General features: G+C 44.6%; 1 long non-coding RNA gene across 2 annotated transcripts in view; it reads left to right on the top strand.

Moving 5' to 3' along the window:
- Positions 1 to 14,164, top strand: part of LOC135314092 (uncharacterized) — a 131,753-nt gene that overhangs the window by 72,299 nt on the left and 45,290 nt on the right. Inside the window, exon 3 of one of the 2 annotated variants that reach the window (XR_010373571.1) lies at positions 1,780 to 1,943. This is a non-coding gene — a long non-coding RNA (uncharacterized LOC135314092). Of the gene's footprint in view, positions 1 to 1,779; positions 2,642 to 14,164 lie in introns of those variants that run through there. The other variant, XR_010373570.1, reaches the window with a different exon arrangement.

The following is a 14,164-nucleotide window of genomic DNA, read 5'->3' as shown; positions in this document are numbered from 1 at the left end:
TGCAGGAGTGAATGGTAGCAAGCTCAGGATGCCTGCAGCACAGGCTACTTTTATTTCTACCTAACATGAATAAGCACATTGTGTGGATACCCAAAGGCTGTGACAGACAAGCCCTGGGAGTGATCTGAGCTTTTACTGTCCTCAGCTATCGGCCTGTGTCTCTGACAGAGGATATCATGCTTGTACTAGCAGGAGGGAAGGTGTGAACTGGAGCAGCTGAGGATGCTCAAATTGTTCCTACAAGCCATGTGTCATGGCCCAGTCATGTTTTAGACCATGGTAGCCAATTGCTCAGATAATGGGAGACAGAGCTCTAACTTTATGCAGCCAGGCTTGGAAAAATGAAGCCAAAGTGACTAGAGCTTGACTTGAGTGTAGAGAAGGGATGCTGCAGTCCTCCATACCATCTGAATGCTAAACAAAGCATGACATGGCTCAGAAGCCAAATGCTTACGCAGTTTCCCACCTCTGAATATTAGCTTTGAATTGGCTTTGATTTTTATTGCATATTTGTCCACAGCAGCTGTCAGAAAGTTTACATGCTAGAATTACTGCTGTAATAAATATAACCTTCCAAACCCTTGCTATGGTTCTACCCATTGGGAGTTTATGTAACATACTGAGTGGTACAAAAAATATGCAGAGAACATTTTGCTTCCTGGAGATTGCAGCCTGGTTTGACAACTCAGTGCTGACTCACTGCCCGGACCTGGGTTATGCCTTGGTGTAGCTCTGTAGTAAAGCAGTGAGGACTACAGCCATTGACGTTGCCACAAATGGATGTGAAACCAGACTGTTACCATCCTAGGTGACTTTTTTCCTTGGCAGTGCAAATGACATGGCATTCGGCCAGAGGCCAGCTTAGAGCAAAGGCTGCTTTCCTGGGCCAGTAGGTGAAGAAGCAGAAAAGACCCTGAAGTGGTCTCAAAACACTATAGTAAGATGAAGATTTCTTTTAGTGCTATTTTTATCCAATACTCTAAGTTTATCTAGTTTCCTTACATAACTTTCAGAGTTACAGCTGAATAAACTTCCAGGGAAGAGAAATATTTCTAACAGAGCTCTAACTTTCTCCAGATTGATTTTCTGTAATCATCCATGAAAGGCTTCGTATGCAGCGTAGGTCCTTTGTCTATCAAGGAAAGGGTAGAGAAAAATCCAAGCCCTGTAACTGTTGAGTTTGTCCCTCATTCCGGAGATGGCAAAAAGAAATTATTTTACTGGGGTTGTTTCAGGCATGAAAATGCAGTTTATTGATAGTGATGGACTAGTTTCCAGATAGGTTTAGTTATATGGGGTTAGCACACCAGCAGCACTTCTGCACCCATCCTCCCAGGACTACCCCACCTGCACTCCTGGCCTGACCCTGCTCCACCTGCCCACATCTCCTTGCACTCTGAGCACATGAACAGTGACTGGAGGTGCATTGTGTCTCCATCTGCCTCCCATCCAGTCAGTACAAGCTCTAGCAGTTGGAAGAGGGGAGATCTGGCTCTGCTGCCGGCACCAAGCTGATGGCTGCCCCAGGCAGCTGCCTACCCGGCCTGTGCCTGGAGTAGACCTTTGGGACTGTGAGGGTTAGGGTGTAGCTAAAGTTAACTGTCTTCTGGCTCTTCTCTGTTGTTCAGGGGCCGTGTGAGGTAGATCACAAGTTAGCAAAATGTTGAGGATTTTCTAATGCTCCCTAGGGACCAGGTGGGTCCCTGGCTCCTGCAGGATATGGCCTGAGAAAGGCTACCTTTTCTTTTCCCAATTCCCTTTTTGTGTTTACATCTGCAGGAAGAACACCAGAATCCAGGCCAGATGTCTTCTCCAGCCCCTCCCTGCATCTAAATGGGAAATGTTCACTGCGGCATCCTAGAAAAGCCAGTCTGCTGACCAGCCAAGCATGAGGGATGGGGAAAACAAGGGCTTGAAGAAATGTGAGCAAAACCACAATAAATGTAAGTTTAAACAGGAAAAATGGCTGGAAAGACAATGCACCTGCACCCCTGCAACTCTTTTTTTTTTTTTTTTTCCAAAATGGAGAGGAAACTGGGGTGGTGGTGTTCACAAGAAATTTTGTTGGTCAGTCCTTATTTTTTTTAATAATTGAGAAAAGTTGTTAACAAAAATAGAAAGAAAAAGCACAAGACTCATGAATTAGAATGTTTTCTAGCTGTCTGTCTTTCCCTAAAACGTAGGCTACACTTGGATGGTAGTTTAGGGGCTGTCTTATGCAAAAGGCATTAATTTGGCTAACGTACTTGAATAACTAATGGCCAGATGCAAAGCCCAGTGAAGCCAGCGGGAAGTTTTCCACTGGCTTCTTTAGACTTTGGATGACTCTTAACTATATAGGAGAAATAACATGCAAGAGTAATCAACATTTGCCCCTTCTTGGAAACGCATCAGCCCAAAGGGGCTGTGGTCATGTATTTGTTATTGCATCTGACTCTGACACCCTATAAGGAAAGCGCAGATCATCAGAACGCGATGCAGCAACATTTGAGATCTTGGACGTAGAATTGTTTATTGAACAATGACAGACTGCAGCACATCGCTTTTAATAATGATAAGGAAAGGTTTATGCAAGCACACATCTGCACTTGGCTGGGTACAGAGCGCGTTAATAATGTCATGTTCCTGATTAGCTATAAATTTCTCCAAAGCACTTGCTGAAATAGGAGCACCAATTGTGACTGATTTGTGCTGCACAGCTCGCATTGTTTCCACTGCTTCAGACTTGGTGTGTAGCAATAAAATATAGCCCTGTAGAACTGCTGGTCCTTTTTCTTCTACTGTTTCTGTCACAGTTTCATTATGTTGGTGCTGCTTGGACTCTGCCCTATTTTCATAGTCCCTATTAAAGATAAATGGGTGAGATAATTTTTTCTACAATTTAATACTCTGATGATCTGTGCAATACAGATCATTGTCCAACAGCCCCTTCAGTGATAGGTATTACGGCTGAGAATGGTAGGTGCTAGCAGATGCAAACTTGTGCAAACATGCAGCTGGAGGTGCTGGAGAGAGCATATTGTAAAGACATCCCAGCTTATGGGATGTGAGCTGGCTTGCCCATGGACAGTCAGACCATCTCTAGCCTAGTGCTGTGCCTGAACAAGCAATCCCTTCCCCGAGCCATGCTGCACAGGGTTAAGACGGTGAGGCTCCATCTGGATAGGGCCATGCGGTTTTGCTCGGACACTGTGTTCCTGTTTGCAAAGGTCTGGGTCTTTCCAGAGCTGCCATGACCAGCAAGATCTCTGGCTATTGAAGTAGACTAACAATATTTAGGACTTTGGCAGCAAACAGAGACAGGTTTTTCTCACTGTCCCTGTGCTAGGTCTTGCAGTGGTCGTAATGGAGATTTCAATAGCTCTTGTGACACATAATCCAAAGAGGGTTTTCTGTGTAATGTAGCTCTCTGAAGACCATTAGTGATTTCCTCAGGGTGAGAGGTAACAAAGACTTCTTGCACTGTGAAAGCCGCCTTCTAAAATTAGAAGCAGGGCACTAGTATTAGATCCTGCCCTAGGAATGTAATTGCAAAATACATATAGCTGTTCCCTGGTGTGTCTTTATATCTAGATTATTTCATTATTCACCAATTTTTTCATGGTCTCCTAGTCTCCTGTTACCTCCCAGATTTATTAGGATGCCTAAAAAATGGCCAGGTCTTAAGACAGAATGAAATGGGGAGCAAACAGCAGTGAGGGCTGAGAGTACTGTTTCCTTCCATAAAGTATGTCTACTTGCCCTGAATCCAGGGATAATAGCTAGTCTGACATAACAATAATATAAGCTGGCCTTCTGCCTTTTCCAGAGTTAATTTAGGATCCCAGATATGATTTCTGCACAGTGAAAAAAGGAAGTCATCATTTCTGTCTAAATGTGCTGTATCATTTATTGAAGCCCACCTGATACAGCTATAGCTTATTCTAACTTTGATCTTCGGTATCTGAAGAGAGTCCTCCAACGAGTCCTTCTGAGTGGGAAAGGCAGCACAAGCAGAACCTGCTACCATCTTGGGAGGGGAAAGTGAGGTACCAGGACACTGATTATTTGGAAGGAGGGGGTGAACTCACATGCTGTATGTTAGTACCTTTATTCTTGCAAAAGGCTCAGGAAACAGCCAGTGGTATGTGCTGCCTTTTCTGCATTTGTAAGAAAAACTTAGAGCTCCTCTGTATGAATTAGAGCAGTCAGACCAAAACTATCAGCTAAATCTGAGAACGAACTAAGGATCAGAGAGAGTCCCGCCACGGCTCCCGTTCAGAAGCACTGTATATTATTTTAAAGGAGCCTTATGCAAGAATTATGTTGCATTCTGAAAGAGGAGATTGTTTTACTTACTTGATGTGGGAAGGTCGTCAAATTACAGCCCTTCCTGCTTATATTATTGCATTCTAGGGTTCATCCTGCTGCAGTTACCCTGTGCTGTATGGGAAGCAGGATCCATGGCAGATAAACCCACAGCCAAAGCCTGTTGTTACAAGAGAAGTCTCTTACCAGAGAGCCTGAGCTATTTCAGACTTCTCATTACAGCTGAATGCAATTAATAGCTACTTGGTTCTGCTGTGGGAAGAGGGTGTGGGAGACAGGTCAGAGTGTCCTGGAGCACAAACTCCCTGTACATCTCCAGAGCAGGTACAGCATTGAATGGAGGCTGCAGTGACAGGCGGTGTCTTCAAACTAACATTGGACAAAACACTCCTACCTGCATTCTGCCTAGAAGACTGAGTTTTGGCTTATTCCTCCATCACAAAGTGATCTACTTCCAGGGAGAAGAAGGGAGGAAGGAGCAGAGGAGGTGGGTGCTTCAAATCTCAGATCTGGTTTGAAGTTGGCTGGTGGCATCCTTCAGTGGATAAGGACTTGTGTGTGCTTGCTCTGACAAAGGTTGCAGGATGCTTTGCTACACAAACAAAAAGTTATGCTGTGTGTGTAAATTAAAACATAATAAAGCAGAATCAATCCTTTTGAAGCAGCCAACTCAAGCCGAAGACACAGCTCCTAGTCCTGGTCGCAGATCCTGATAAGGGGCATGCACCTGAAGCCTGGCACTGTCTGGCTTTGGCTGCAGTAATTTCTTTGCTGGGTATATGACATCTCTCAGGCTGTGCTCTGGGCAGGTCACGCTATATTTAAGTACATTTTGCTGGTGAGGGACTAAAAGGCCTCCAGAGTTGTAACTTCCTAAGGGCTATTCTGCAGAGTCCTTCCTCCTTTCTTTTTTTGTTTTCCTTTAAAGGAAACTCTCAATCTTCCTAGGAAATAATCCTTTGTTTATGACATGAAAAAACGTGTGCCCTCCTGGCCAGAGCGTGGAAGAGCCAATAGGAAGAAGTGCCACTTGTGCGTTTTGATACAACCAAGCATGTCTTAAATAAACACTTGTTTATTTTTCTACCTCTCTATTGAATTGCATCGTTGCCAACATAGAAGGTAAAAGTAGCCAGTTCAAAGAAGGCGACTGTAAGCGTAGGTTGACATCCTGTCGTAAATATAGAACTGGCCTCATGACAATGCCCTGCTTGGGAACAATGGGAGCATGGCTGGGAGAAAGAAATTTGTGAATTAACACAGCCAAGGCAAATGATTGACACCTGATGGAGGAAAAGAGCTGTGGGCAAAACTGCCTGCTCTCACGGGTGCTGCTGAGCTGGCCTTTGCCCCCTGCACAGAGCTGTGCAATGTCTCTGCCTTGCTCACATGCCATCAGTGATGCCACCCCGGGGGTATCAAGGACATGGGAGACCCTTCTGTGCCAAACCGCAGAACAGATTTCCTTCTACCCTCACTCAGGCTGGGGCAAACCAATAGCTCTTATCTGCTTTTGCCTCTGTCCTGCGTTGCCAACAGGACACCCAGCCTTGGAGAGAGGGCAAGTTTCTGCCCTGCCCAGTACTTAGATCAGCATTTGCCATGTTTGGGGTCTTCCCTGGAGACCAGCACCGGGGAAGCTGCAGCCAGACAGCCCTGGACAAAACCCCTGCGGGCCGGGTGATACCACCGTCCATTGTGTTGCACTGGAATGGGCAATGGAGACCCATTTCTACAAGCAGGGTGAGAGCCCTAGGCACTGCCAAGACAGAAATGAGAAGGTTCATCTCAGTCAGGCTTTGGTGTGAGGAAATAGAATCCCAGGCTGATTAGGAAGCTTACTGGTGCTCTTTGTGATACCTGAAAAAACCTGTTATGACAGATAAAGAACCAGTCTGTGGTTGTCAGTTTTTCTTGACTCTGGCTGAGGACCTGGTAGAAGTCACCAGCTCCTGTCCCCATCAAGGAGGAGCAGACTGGAAGAAGATAGGAGCCACATGCTTCTATAGCTGGTCTTCGCATTTACAACACGCTTGTGGGTACTTCCTCATGACTTTTTGGGAACTGATGGCTAAAGTGAGTGCCCTCCCATGCATCAAGAAAAGATTTTCACTTCGGTGAATCCCTTGTATAAACTGGATTGAGTTTTAAAAAATCTGCAGAGAGAAGGCTAGTTTAGTTTAGCTTCATACTTGTTTTCCTCTGATGACAGTTTTTTTGTGACTGTCATGTTGGAAATGATGGCTTGCACTGAGGCTGCAATACTCACTTCACTTGTGTCCTAAGCCACCTCTAGCTCCTGGGCTGAGCCAGTGGACCAGCATCCACAGTGACAGCAAGCAACTCTCACTAGTTTATCTTATCCAGCCTACAGAGTATGGCATCCAAGAGTTGAAGCACTGGGTTTTCTTCTTTTTTCTTTCTGTGCAGCACAGGGTGTGCCCCATTTGACCTAAATATTTGTGAAGTTACATCCTTGGGACAGACTGACAAAAGGTTATAAACTCATTTGTTTTCATCTTTTCCTAAGTTGGGCAGGCTGCAGTGAGGCATGACATCTGCCTCACATGGGGTCCCTCATACCTTCCTCTGACGCATCTTACGCTCGCCACCATCTGGGACAGGATATTGGGCTAGACGGGCCATGGACCTGATCCACACTAACAATTCCTGCTTCCTTACCCTGGGAGGGCACGGCTGCTGCTGCCTTGTCACATTCTATAGGCATGGACCCGTGGGTTCTGGAGGTAGCATTTGGATTAAGAAGCAAATAGTGTCATGGGAGCTCAGCCGTCAGTTCTGTGTTGGAGGGGCTCTTCATGCTTGTGAGTTTGGTCCTCAGCTTAGTGAACCAGTATGAACCAGCACAGTGCTGTGGGGGTCAGGATCTTCCCGCTGACGTCAGTGCCATTAGGTTGTTTGTTCCTGACCATTAGCTGTGCTCATCTTTGGAGAAAGAAGAGAAAGAGTAAGTTTTGAGTGTCAGTGGAAGGAAACAAGGCAGTTTAATCCCAGAGGTGAAGTGTGTGTACGTAACACCAGTTTTTACAATATCTCCAGTGTTGTTTAACAACAGCTGCATTTAATTATGGTTGCACACTATTATTTCTTTCAGGAACAGAGAGGAGTGAGTTGTAGTCTCAATATTCAAGCATAAGACAGAGTGGAAGGGATTTTTCCACTCCACTCTTGACTTCAACATTGGTCAAATTTCCTACCCACTTCAAGAGCCTTTCCTAATGTGGGTGCCAGGTGTTCCCACATCTGGGCTCTGCCAGGTGCAAGGCTAGTCCTGGCTGTGCAAAGGTGCCTGTGCATGCAGCAGTCGCAGGTGCTCCATGAGGAACGTTGCTGTGTCTGAAGCCAGTGCTACAATACAGACCCGTCGACTTAGGCAGAAAACAGCGAGTGTCTTGTCTTTCGCAGTGTATTTTAGTTTTTAGGCTGCAGCATCTTTGTGCTCGGCTATAATCATGCACTACTCCCTAGCATACCTAGAGAGCTCCCTCATGCTGCCCTATCAAGCAATCTCTTTTCTCAAAAAGCTGAACAAATCTGCAGCCAAGTGTTTGAGAGTCAGTGCACAGTTTCCATTAAACATCCTGGCTGTGTTGGAGTTTCATGTGCCTGCTCTGAAACAGCATGTTTCCCTGGTTTGTATGATATCAGTGGGGAGAGGTTTGGGGGGAAATAGAGGCAGGACACTGGGGTGAATTTCTACCGACCTGTCAGCTGATGGGTGGAAGACAGAGAGCCCAAAGTATTCTCAGGAGTGACAGGTGAGTTATTGCAGAAGGGAGTCGGTGCAGCTCAGAAGTAGAAACGTGCAGTGTACGCGGCTGGTACTGCCTGTGCTAAAGCTGCTGATTTGCAATGTGTAACCAGCAGTGTTGTGAGCCTGATCCCACTGTTTATGTATGCTCTGTTATCAGAGCCTCTCAAATGTTTTCCGTCAGCTAATCCTTAACCCTTTTCAGATATAGACCAACCCTGTGATGGAACCAAGAGCCAGATCAGAAATAAATTCTTCCTACTCTTTCTTTGAAGGGTTTTTCCAATGCATACCCCTCCCCCCCCCAAAAAAAACCCCCAAACAACAAAAAACCCCAAAACCAACACATGGATATTATTTAGAAAGAAGCAACAACCAACTCTATCCTCTCACCTAGGGGATATTTAGCAAGTCAAGGACAAAGTATCTGAGGGAAAAAACAGTTTGAAAAACCCTGTAGGAGAGGCTCAGAATCCAAAATCAAGGTGACTTTCTTTGAAAATTGTCTAAGTGACAGTGACCTAACAGTGCCATTTGAAACAATGAGCAGGCCTTCTGGAGCAGACTAGGCAAAGGTGTTCAGGTGCCTGCATATTCTAGTGTCCCGGAGCCAGTCAAAGAGAGTTGAGTGCTTGATGGCTGTAGAGGCCTTACCCAATCTAGCTTATAAAGACTCACTGAAAAACTACATGGATCTATGGTTTCTGAGTTCTTGTCAAAGGGTTTGACGACTCTCAGGACAAATTTCTTTTTCCTTGTAACTGATCTGAATCTCCCTCACTGCAACTTGTCCTTTCACTGTGTGTCTTTGAGAGGCCAGGCTTCATCATCTCTGTTACTACCCATTATGTACTGGAAGCTGCCATTCCTCATCACTCTCTCTGCCCCAGCCTGAACAAGCCCAGTTCCCTCCTCTCATGCCATGTGCTTTGGCCCCAGATCATCCTGATGGGTAAGGCCCGGCTCTCTAAGTCACTCCCCGTAGTCAGTGTCGTGTCCTGGGGAGCCCAAAGCTGGATGCAGTATCCAGACCTGGGTTCACAAGTGCTGAATACAGGGGAAGACCCATTTCCTTCAACCTGCTGGTTACACTTTTGCTATTGCAAAAGTTGCAACTTTGTTGCAAAAAAGTTGGATTTTGTCGTGGAAGGGCACATTGCTGACTGAGGCTCAGCTTATTGCAATATAATAAATATCCTTCTCTCCCACTGGCATGCAGATCTACAAAATGCCCCTGACTGACCTCTTGTGAGCCTATATAGGCAACAGGGACAGATAAGGACTTCAGCAATCCTGTATAGCTTCTATTTCTTGTACAGTTCCACCATGCATCCAGTTTCTGATTGACTCTGTCCATCAAAGCCTTGCTTTAAGTGTTTGTAAGCTCATAGCAAAAGCAGTAGCAAACCAGGAATGTGTCTGCTCTATGGAATTACTTTTCCAGGATCTTCTGTTCCCTGAACACTGGTTCAGGTGTCTAAGCAATACAAAGATCTGGGAGAGGTTTCAAGGGAAATGGTGTCCTTCAAATGTAGCCTTACTCTAGTTGCAAATTAATAAGCAGGAATGCAGCTAAAGCAAGAAGTGAATAGACTAGAAAAACTCCTGTGTAAAAGCTTTCCAACCCAAAGAATGTGCATATTGATAATTGCTTGAAAAATATATTATTCGCTTGCCTGGGGGTGGTGGAAAGCTGAATTGCTAGGAGGAAAAGAAGGGTCAATGGGGACTGCAAAAGCTTTGTTGTTATGTCCTGAATCTACAGCTAGATCACCAGCTGCTGGGCACCACTGCAACTCTGTTGACTCTCTGCAGATGATGTCCTGGGGTCCAAGAATGTATGAAGGGCAGAAGCACAGCTAGATATTTTGCCCTGTGTTTAAGAGGATCCTTTCTGGATTGTCCCAAGGCCATTCATGTCATTTCTTCTGCTTCTGCCCACCTGCTCTGCTTTAATTCTGTGCCTGTGGTACACAGGACTCTTTCTTTGCTCTTTGGCCTCAGCCCTGTGCATGCTTCCATCTGTGTTCTACTACCATGTCTGGTGGTACTGCAAATGGAAGTACCACCACCCATTCCATCAACACCACAGAGCCCATGGTCCCATCACGGCCATGCTGTGACCTCAAATCACCTATGCCAGTGTCAGGGTGAGGTTGTGTGTATGAGCCAAGGTCACCAGGTGGCTCTAGGCCTAAGCCCTGAACTTTTGCACCACGCTGAAGGGAAGGTGGATAATTTGGGGGTTGTGAGAAGCCTGAGAATATAGCAGCATTCCTGTATACAGACTAGGTGGGGCAGCAGCAAGGGGATATTAGCTCTCCCTAGCAGTCAGTGTCTGAAACTTCCTTGTATTGTTTGTCCAATGCTAAGAGTTTCCCCTGAACACTAAAAATAGCTTTTTGTTTGTAAGTTCACTTTGCATTCAAGCTTCCTCTCTTGGTTTTCTCAAGAGGTTCCTTGATATCTTTAAATTTGCTTTAACCACAGGAACAAAAGGCAGCAAAAGTCTCCCTGCACAAAATGGGGATGTTTTCACCTCAGAAAGAAAGAGGGGGAGGCAGTTTTTAATATCTTCTTATGTTTAGTTCAGGTTTGACTGGTGAGAGCAAGCATCATGTTCAGCCTTTATTCCGTTTACCCAGTAAGAGCAGAAAGGGAATACATTGTCCTCCTGGGATCCCAGGGAATAGTTGGCAGTGATACCATACACTGAAAAAATGTTGTTCTCAAAAATACTCGAGCAACCACCAAGCAACAGCGATCACTATTCCTCTTAGCTCTAGCCCTTGGCAGCTGTTATCTAGACCAGATGTTGTCTCTAGTAAAAGAGAGATGCTGTTTTCTGGGGCAGAGGGATATTTTTTTTTTTTCTGACATTATTTCTCGATTTGTTTCTTTTAAAAATAATGCTTTGTAGAATGTTAATAAATAGCTGTTTATTTTGACAGTAGTGTCAAGCGCATGCTAATGTGTTATTGTCTGTACTGTGGACACTTAAGACATATAAAGGGATTTTGTGTTGCTGGTTCCAGGGAAGCAGGAGGGTTTTGCTAGTGGTGGACCCAGTCCAGAGAATGTGCATTACATATGGGTGTTTATGTCTTGCTCCGTCTGTAAGAGTTCCTTCAGTTGATGAAAGATTGTTTGCTAGCACTCTAGAAACTGGCAGGATGGTATTTATACCATTGTCAACTCCGATAAAAGTTTCAGATGTTACAAAAGCTCTTAGCTTAGATCAGAAAAAAAGAGAATTAATTAAATCTAGATTTATTCTAAATTTGTTTGTGTTCAAAAGTGATCTGCCTTGCAAGCCTTTGAATCTGGGCTGATCTACTTGGTATCTACTACAAAGAATCTAATTTGAAATGAGGCAATTTTGCTCTAGATAGCAGTCTATCCACAGCAGTGTGGAGCTTAACATGGCATGGAAAACCAGCTGGTACCTCGGGTAAGAGAGCTCATGCAGTAGTTGCTGTTGGTATGCTGCAATGTAGATGTGACTGATAACTTGCGCTTCCTGCAAGTAGATCCCAAAACTCAAATCCTGGGTGCAAGTGTAAAATCATAGGGCTAGAAAAGCCCTCCTAAAATGTCACCTCCTCCTTCTGTGAGCTGTGGAGCTAGACCAGCTCGACCCACATCAGTCCTGGCTCACAGCTGGTGATGGAGACACCTCAGCCTACCCAGGCTGTCTGATGCAATCCTGTACTATCCTCACTGCCTAGAAATTTTCCTCCAAGGTATAATCACAGCCTTGCCGGTTTCATTTTACTTCTTATTGAAACTACAGTGGATGTGACGGTGGATGTGATAGTACTGCAGCATGAATACTCAGGTCTTCTGGAAATATTAAGCCTCTTCTGACTGCCTTTAGCTAGCAAACAGTGCAGCGCAGCCACTTCTAGGGTGTAACACTAGTTCAGTATCTATAATATACATGGAAAGGGACATTAGATTGTGAAACAGAACCCTATATTCGTATAAAAAGAAGTCATGAAGACATGTGAATACCAGCTCCTTGGTGAAGGAATATATTCTCAAATTGACACTCCTGCTGGAGCAAGTGCATGGTGCATGATTGAATCACCTTTGCCTCTTGGAGGGTACGCCCCAAAGATATGATGCATTACAGCAATAGGAAAGGTTGCATTTCTTTGCCTTCGTAACATATTATGCATTGAAACAATACTTTCTCTGGAAAGGTCATGGCACTGAATAATGCAGCAAGCCTTATCAATGAGTAGGCATATTATATATGAAATGTTAACACTCATACATGCGAGAATGTTTCTTAAGACAGCATCTGAATTTATGTAGTGTTAGTAATAGGTGGATACATTTTATGCTAGAAACAACTATAATAAAACCAGATTGCAACTGAAACTAAATGCTAAATTGAATCATAAAAATAAAACAAAAATGAAGTGCTGGTGGACTCCCATCTGCATCGGATTCAATTAAAGAAACTGTTGAGGCCAAAATTATGCTTGAAGCAATCGTGAAGGACAGGCCCATAATATCATCTCTGAGTCAACATCCAAATGATTTACTGGACTTTGGAGAGAATGAATTCCTCTTGAATTCACACAAAGGATCGGCCTTTTCAGCTGGTGTTTCTGAATTATTCTGCCTGTCTACTTGCACAGTGTCAGGTTATTTTGGGCTGTTTGGGGCCGGTGCGAGGCTGCGGACAGAGAGGGTGTGCAGCAGTGCCTGCTGAGATCCCTGGAGTCCTTCCAGTGCTGGGTGCTCTGCTGACTTCCAGAGCAAAGCTCAGCACAGCAGGGTGGGAGTATATGTTTTCTGCACCAGAAATAAAAAATGGCTGCTATGGAGGGCAAGTGATCTTTAGTCCATCTGGTACAAGTGGCTTTAGGATTGGGTATCTTTGCACTGGGTGCTGTTCCCACTGCACACATATTTGCCTGGGCTCCTACCAGTCCCTTGAAATGAGTGATCTCTGGCTTCCCCAGGAGCAGCACTTTACTGAATTAATGCTTTAAAACATTAATTTTTATTCAGGTGGGAATCTGCCAGGATTTTTTCTTTATACTCTGATTTGGCGTTTTCTTGCAGTCTGTAATTATGTAAAATGTCTGGGCAGGAATTTTCTGACTGGGTTTTCGTAATCAGAAAATGGTCATCTAGGATAACCTGTCTGTGTTTGCATGTACGAGGGTCAGTTCAGTAAATCTCCCAGTCCTGAAAACGTTTCCAAGTGGTTTCAAAACTGGAAAGCATGACTTCTGGATTTTTTTTTACAGTTTTATCTCACTTTGCTGTTGTCTGTCATGTTAAACCCAGAATGAACATTGCAGTTGATCCATGCCATTTCCCCTCCTAAGATGATCTCTTTGTAAGGATTCTGAAGCTCTGATTTTCCATTCCATCTCAGGGCGGTAAAGTACTCCCCTGGCTCTGGTCTTATGTGAGTACAAAGATTTACTGGATCCTTCTGACAACTCAATCTGAGTTCCAGTTGGATGGAGGAACACCTCACTGTAGGGATGTCTCAGCTGGCTATGTTGCCATTTGCAACTGTATTTTTTCTGCATTTCTCACTGTCAGAGTCACAGCAGTTCTGCACGCTTTCAGACATTTTTTACCCCTGGAATAGAGTGATGGCCCCTCTTTATGGCAGAAAACCCATCCTTTTTCTTTTAACTGGCTCTTTGTCATGAAGCCTAAACCTGGTTTTGATGTACCTAATCTGGTGTGAGGCCAGATTGTGTGCAGCAAAACCAGGAAAAAGTAAAATGGCTAAAATGTGATGTACTGGGGTATCCTGGCTTTACCTGTCCCATGAAGTCTTCAACAATTGCTCAGTTACCAGAGAACAGAAACAGATATATAGAAAATAGCAGAGCACTTACAAATAAAAGTGAATTTTGGGGGATGGGGGTAGAAGGGAAGTGAAAGGAGGAGGAAGATGAAACCATCTGTGAAGACTTTGCTAACCTAGAGGTGTTTGAATTAAGCCATGTGTTTCCTTGGAGGCAGTTTTTTTCCAGAGAGCCACCAGTCTGTGTATGCTGAGTGACAGGTGCTGGTTGAAGTGACTGTTTTCTTTGGAGGAAATTG

The sequence above is a fragment of the Phalacrocorax carbo genome, chromosome 6 (genome assembly GCF_963921805.1).
Source record: "Phalacrocorax carbo chromosome 6, bPhaCar2.1, whole genome shotgun sequence".
NCBI classification, from domain to species: Eukaryota; Metazoa; Chordata; class Aves; order Suliformes; family Phalacrocoracidae; genus Phalacrocorax; species Phalacrocorax carbo.
The sequence above is the reverse complement of the archived record's forward strand: the minus strand, read 5'-3'. Positions and strand labels throughout refer to the sequence as shown.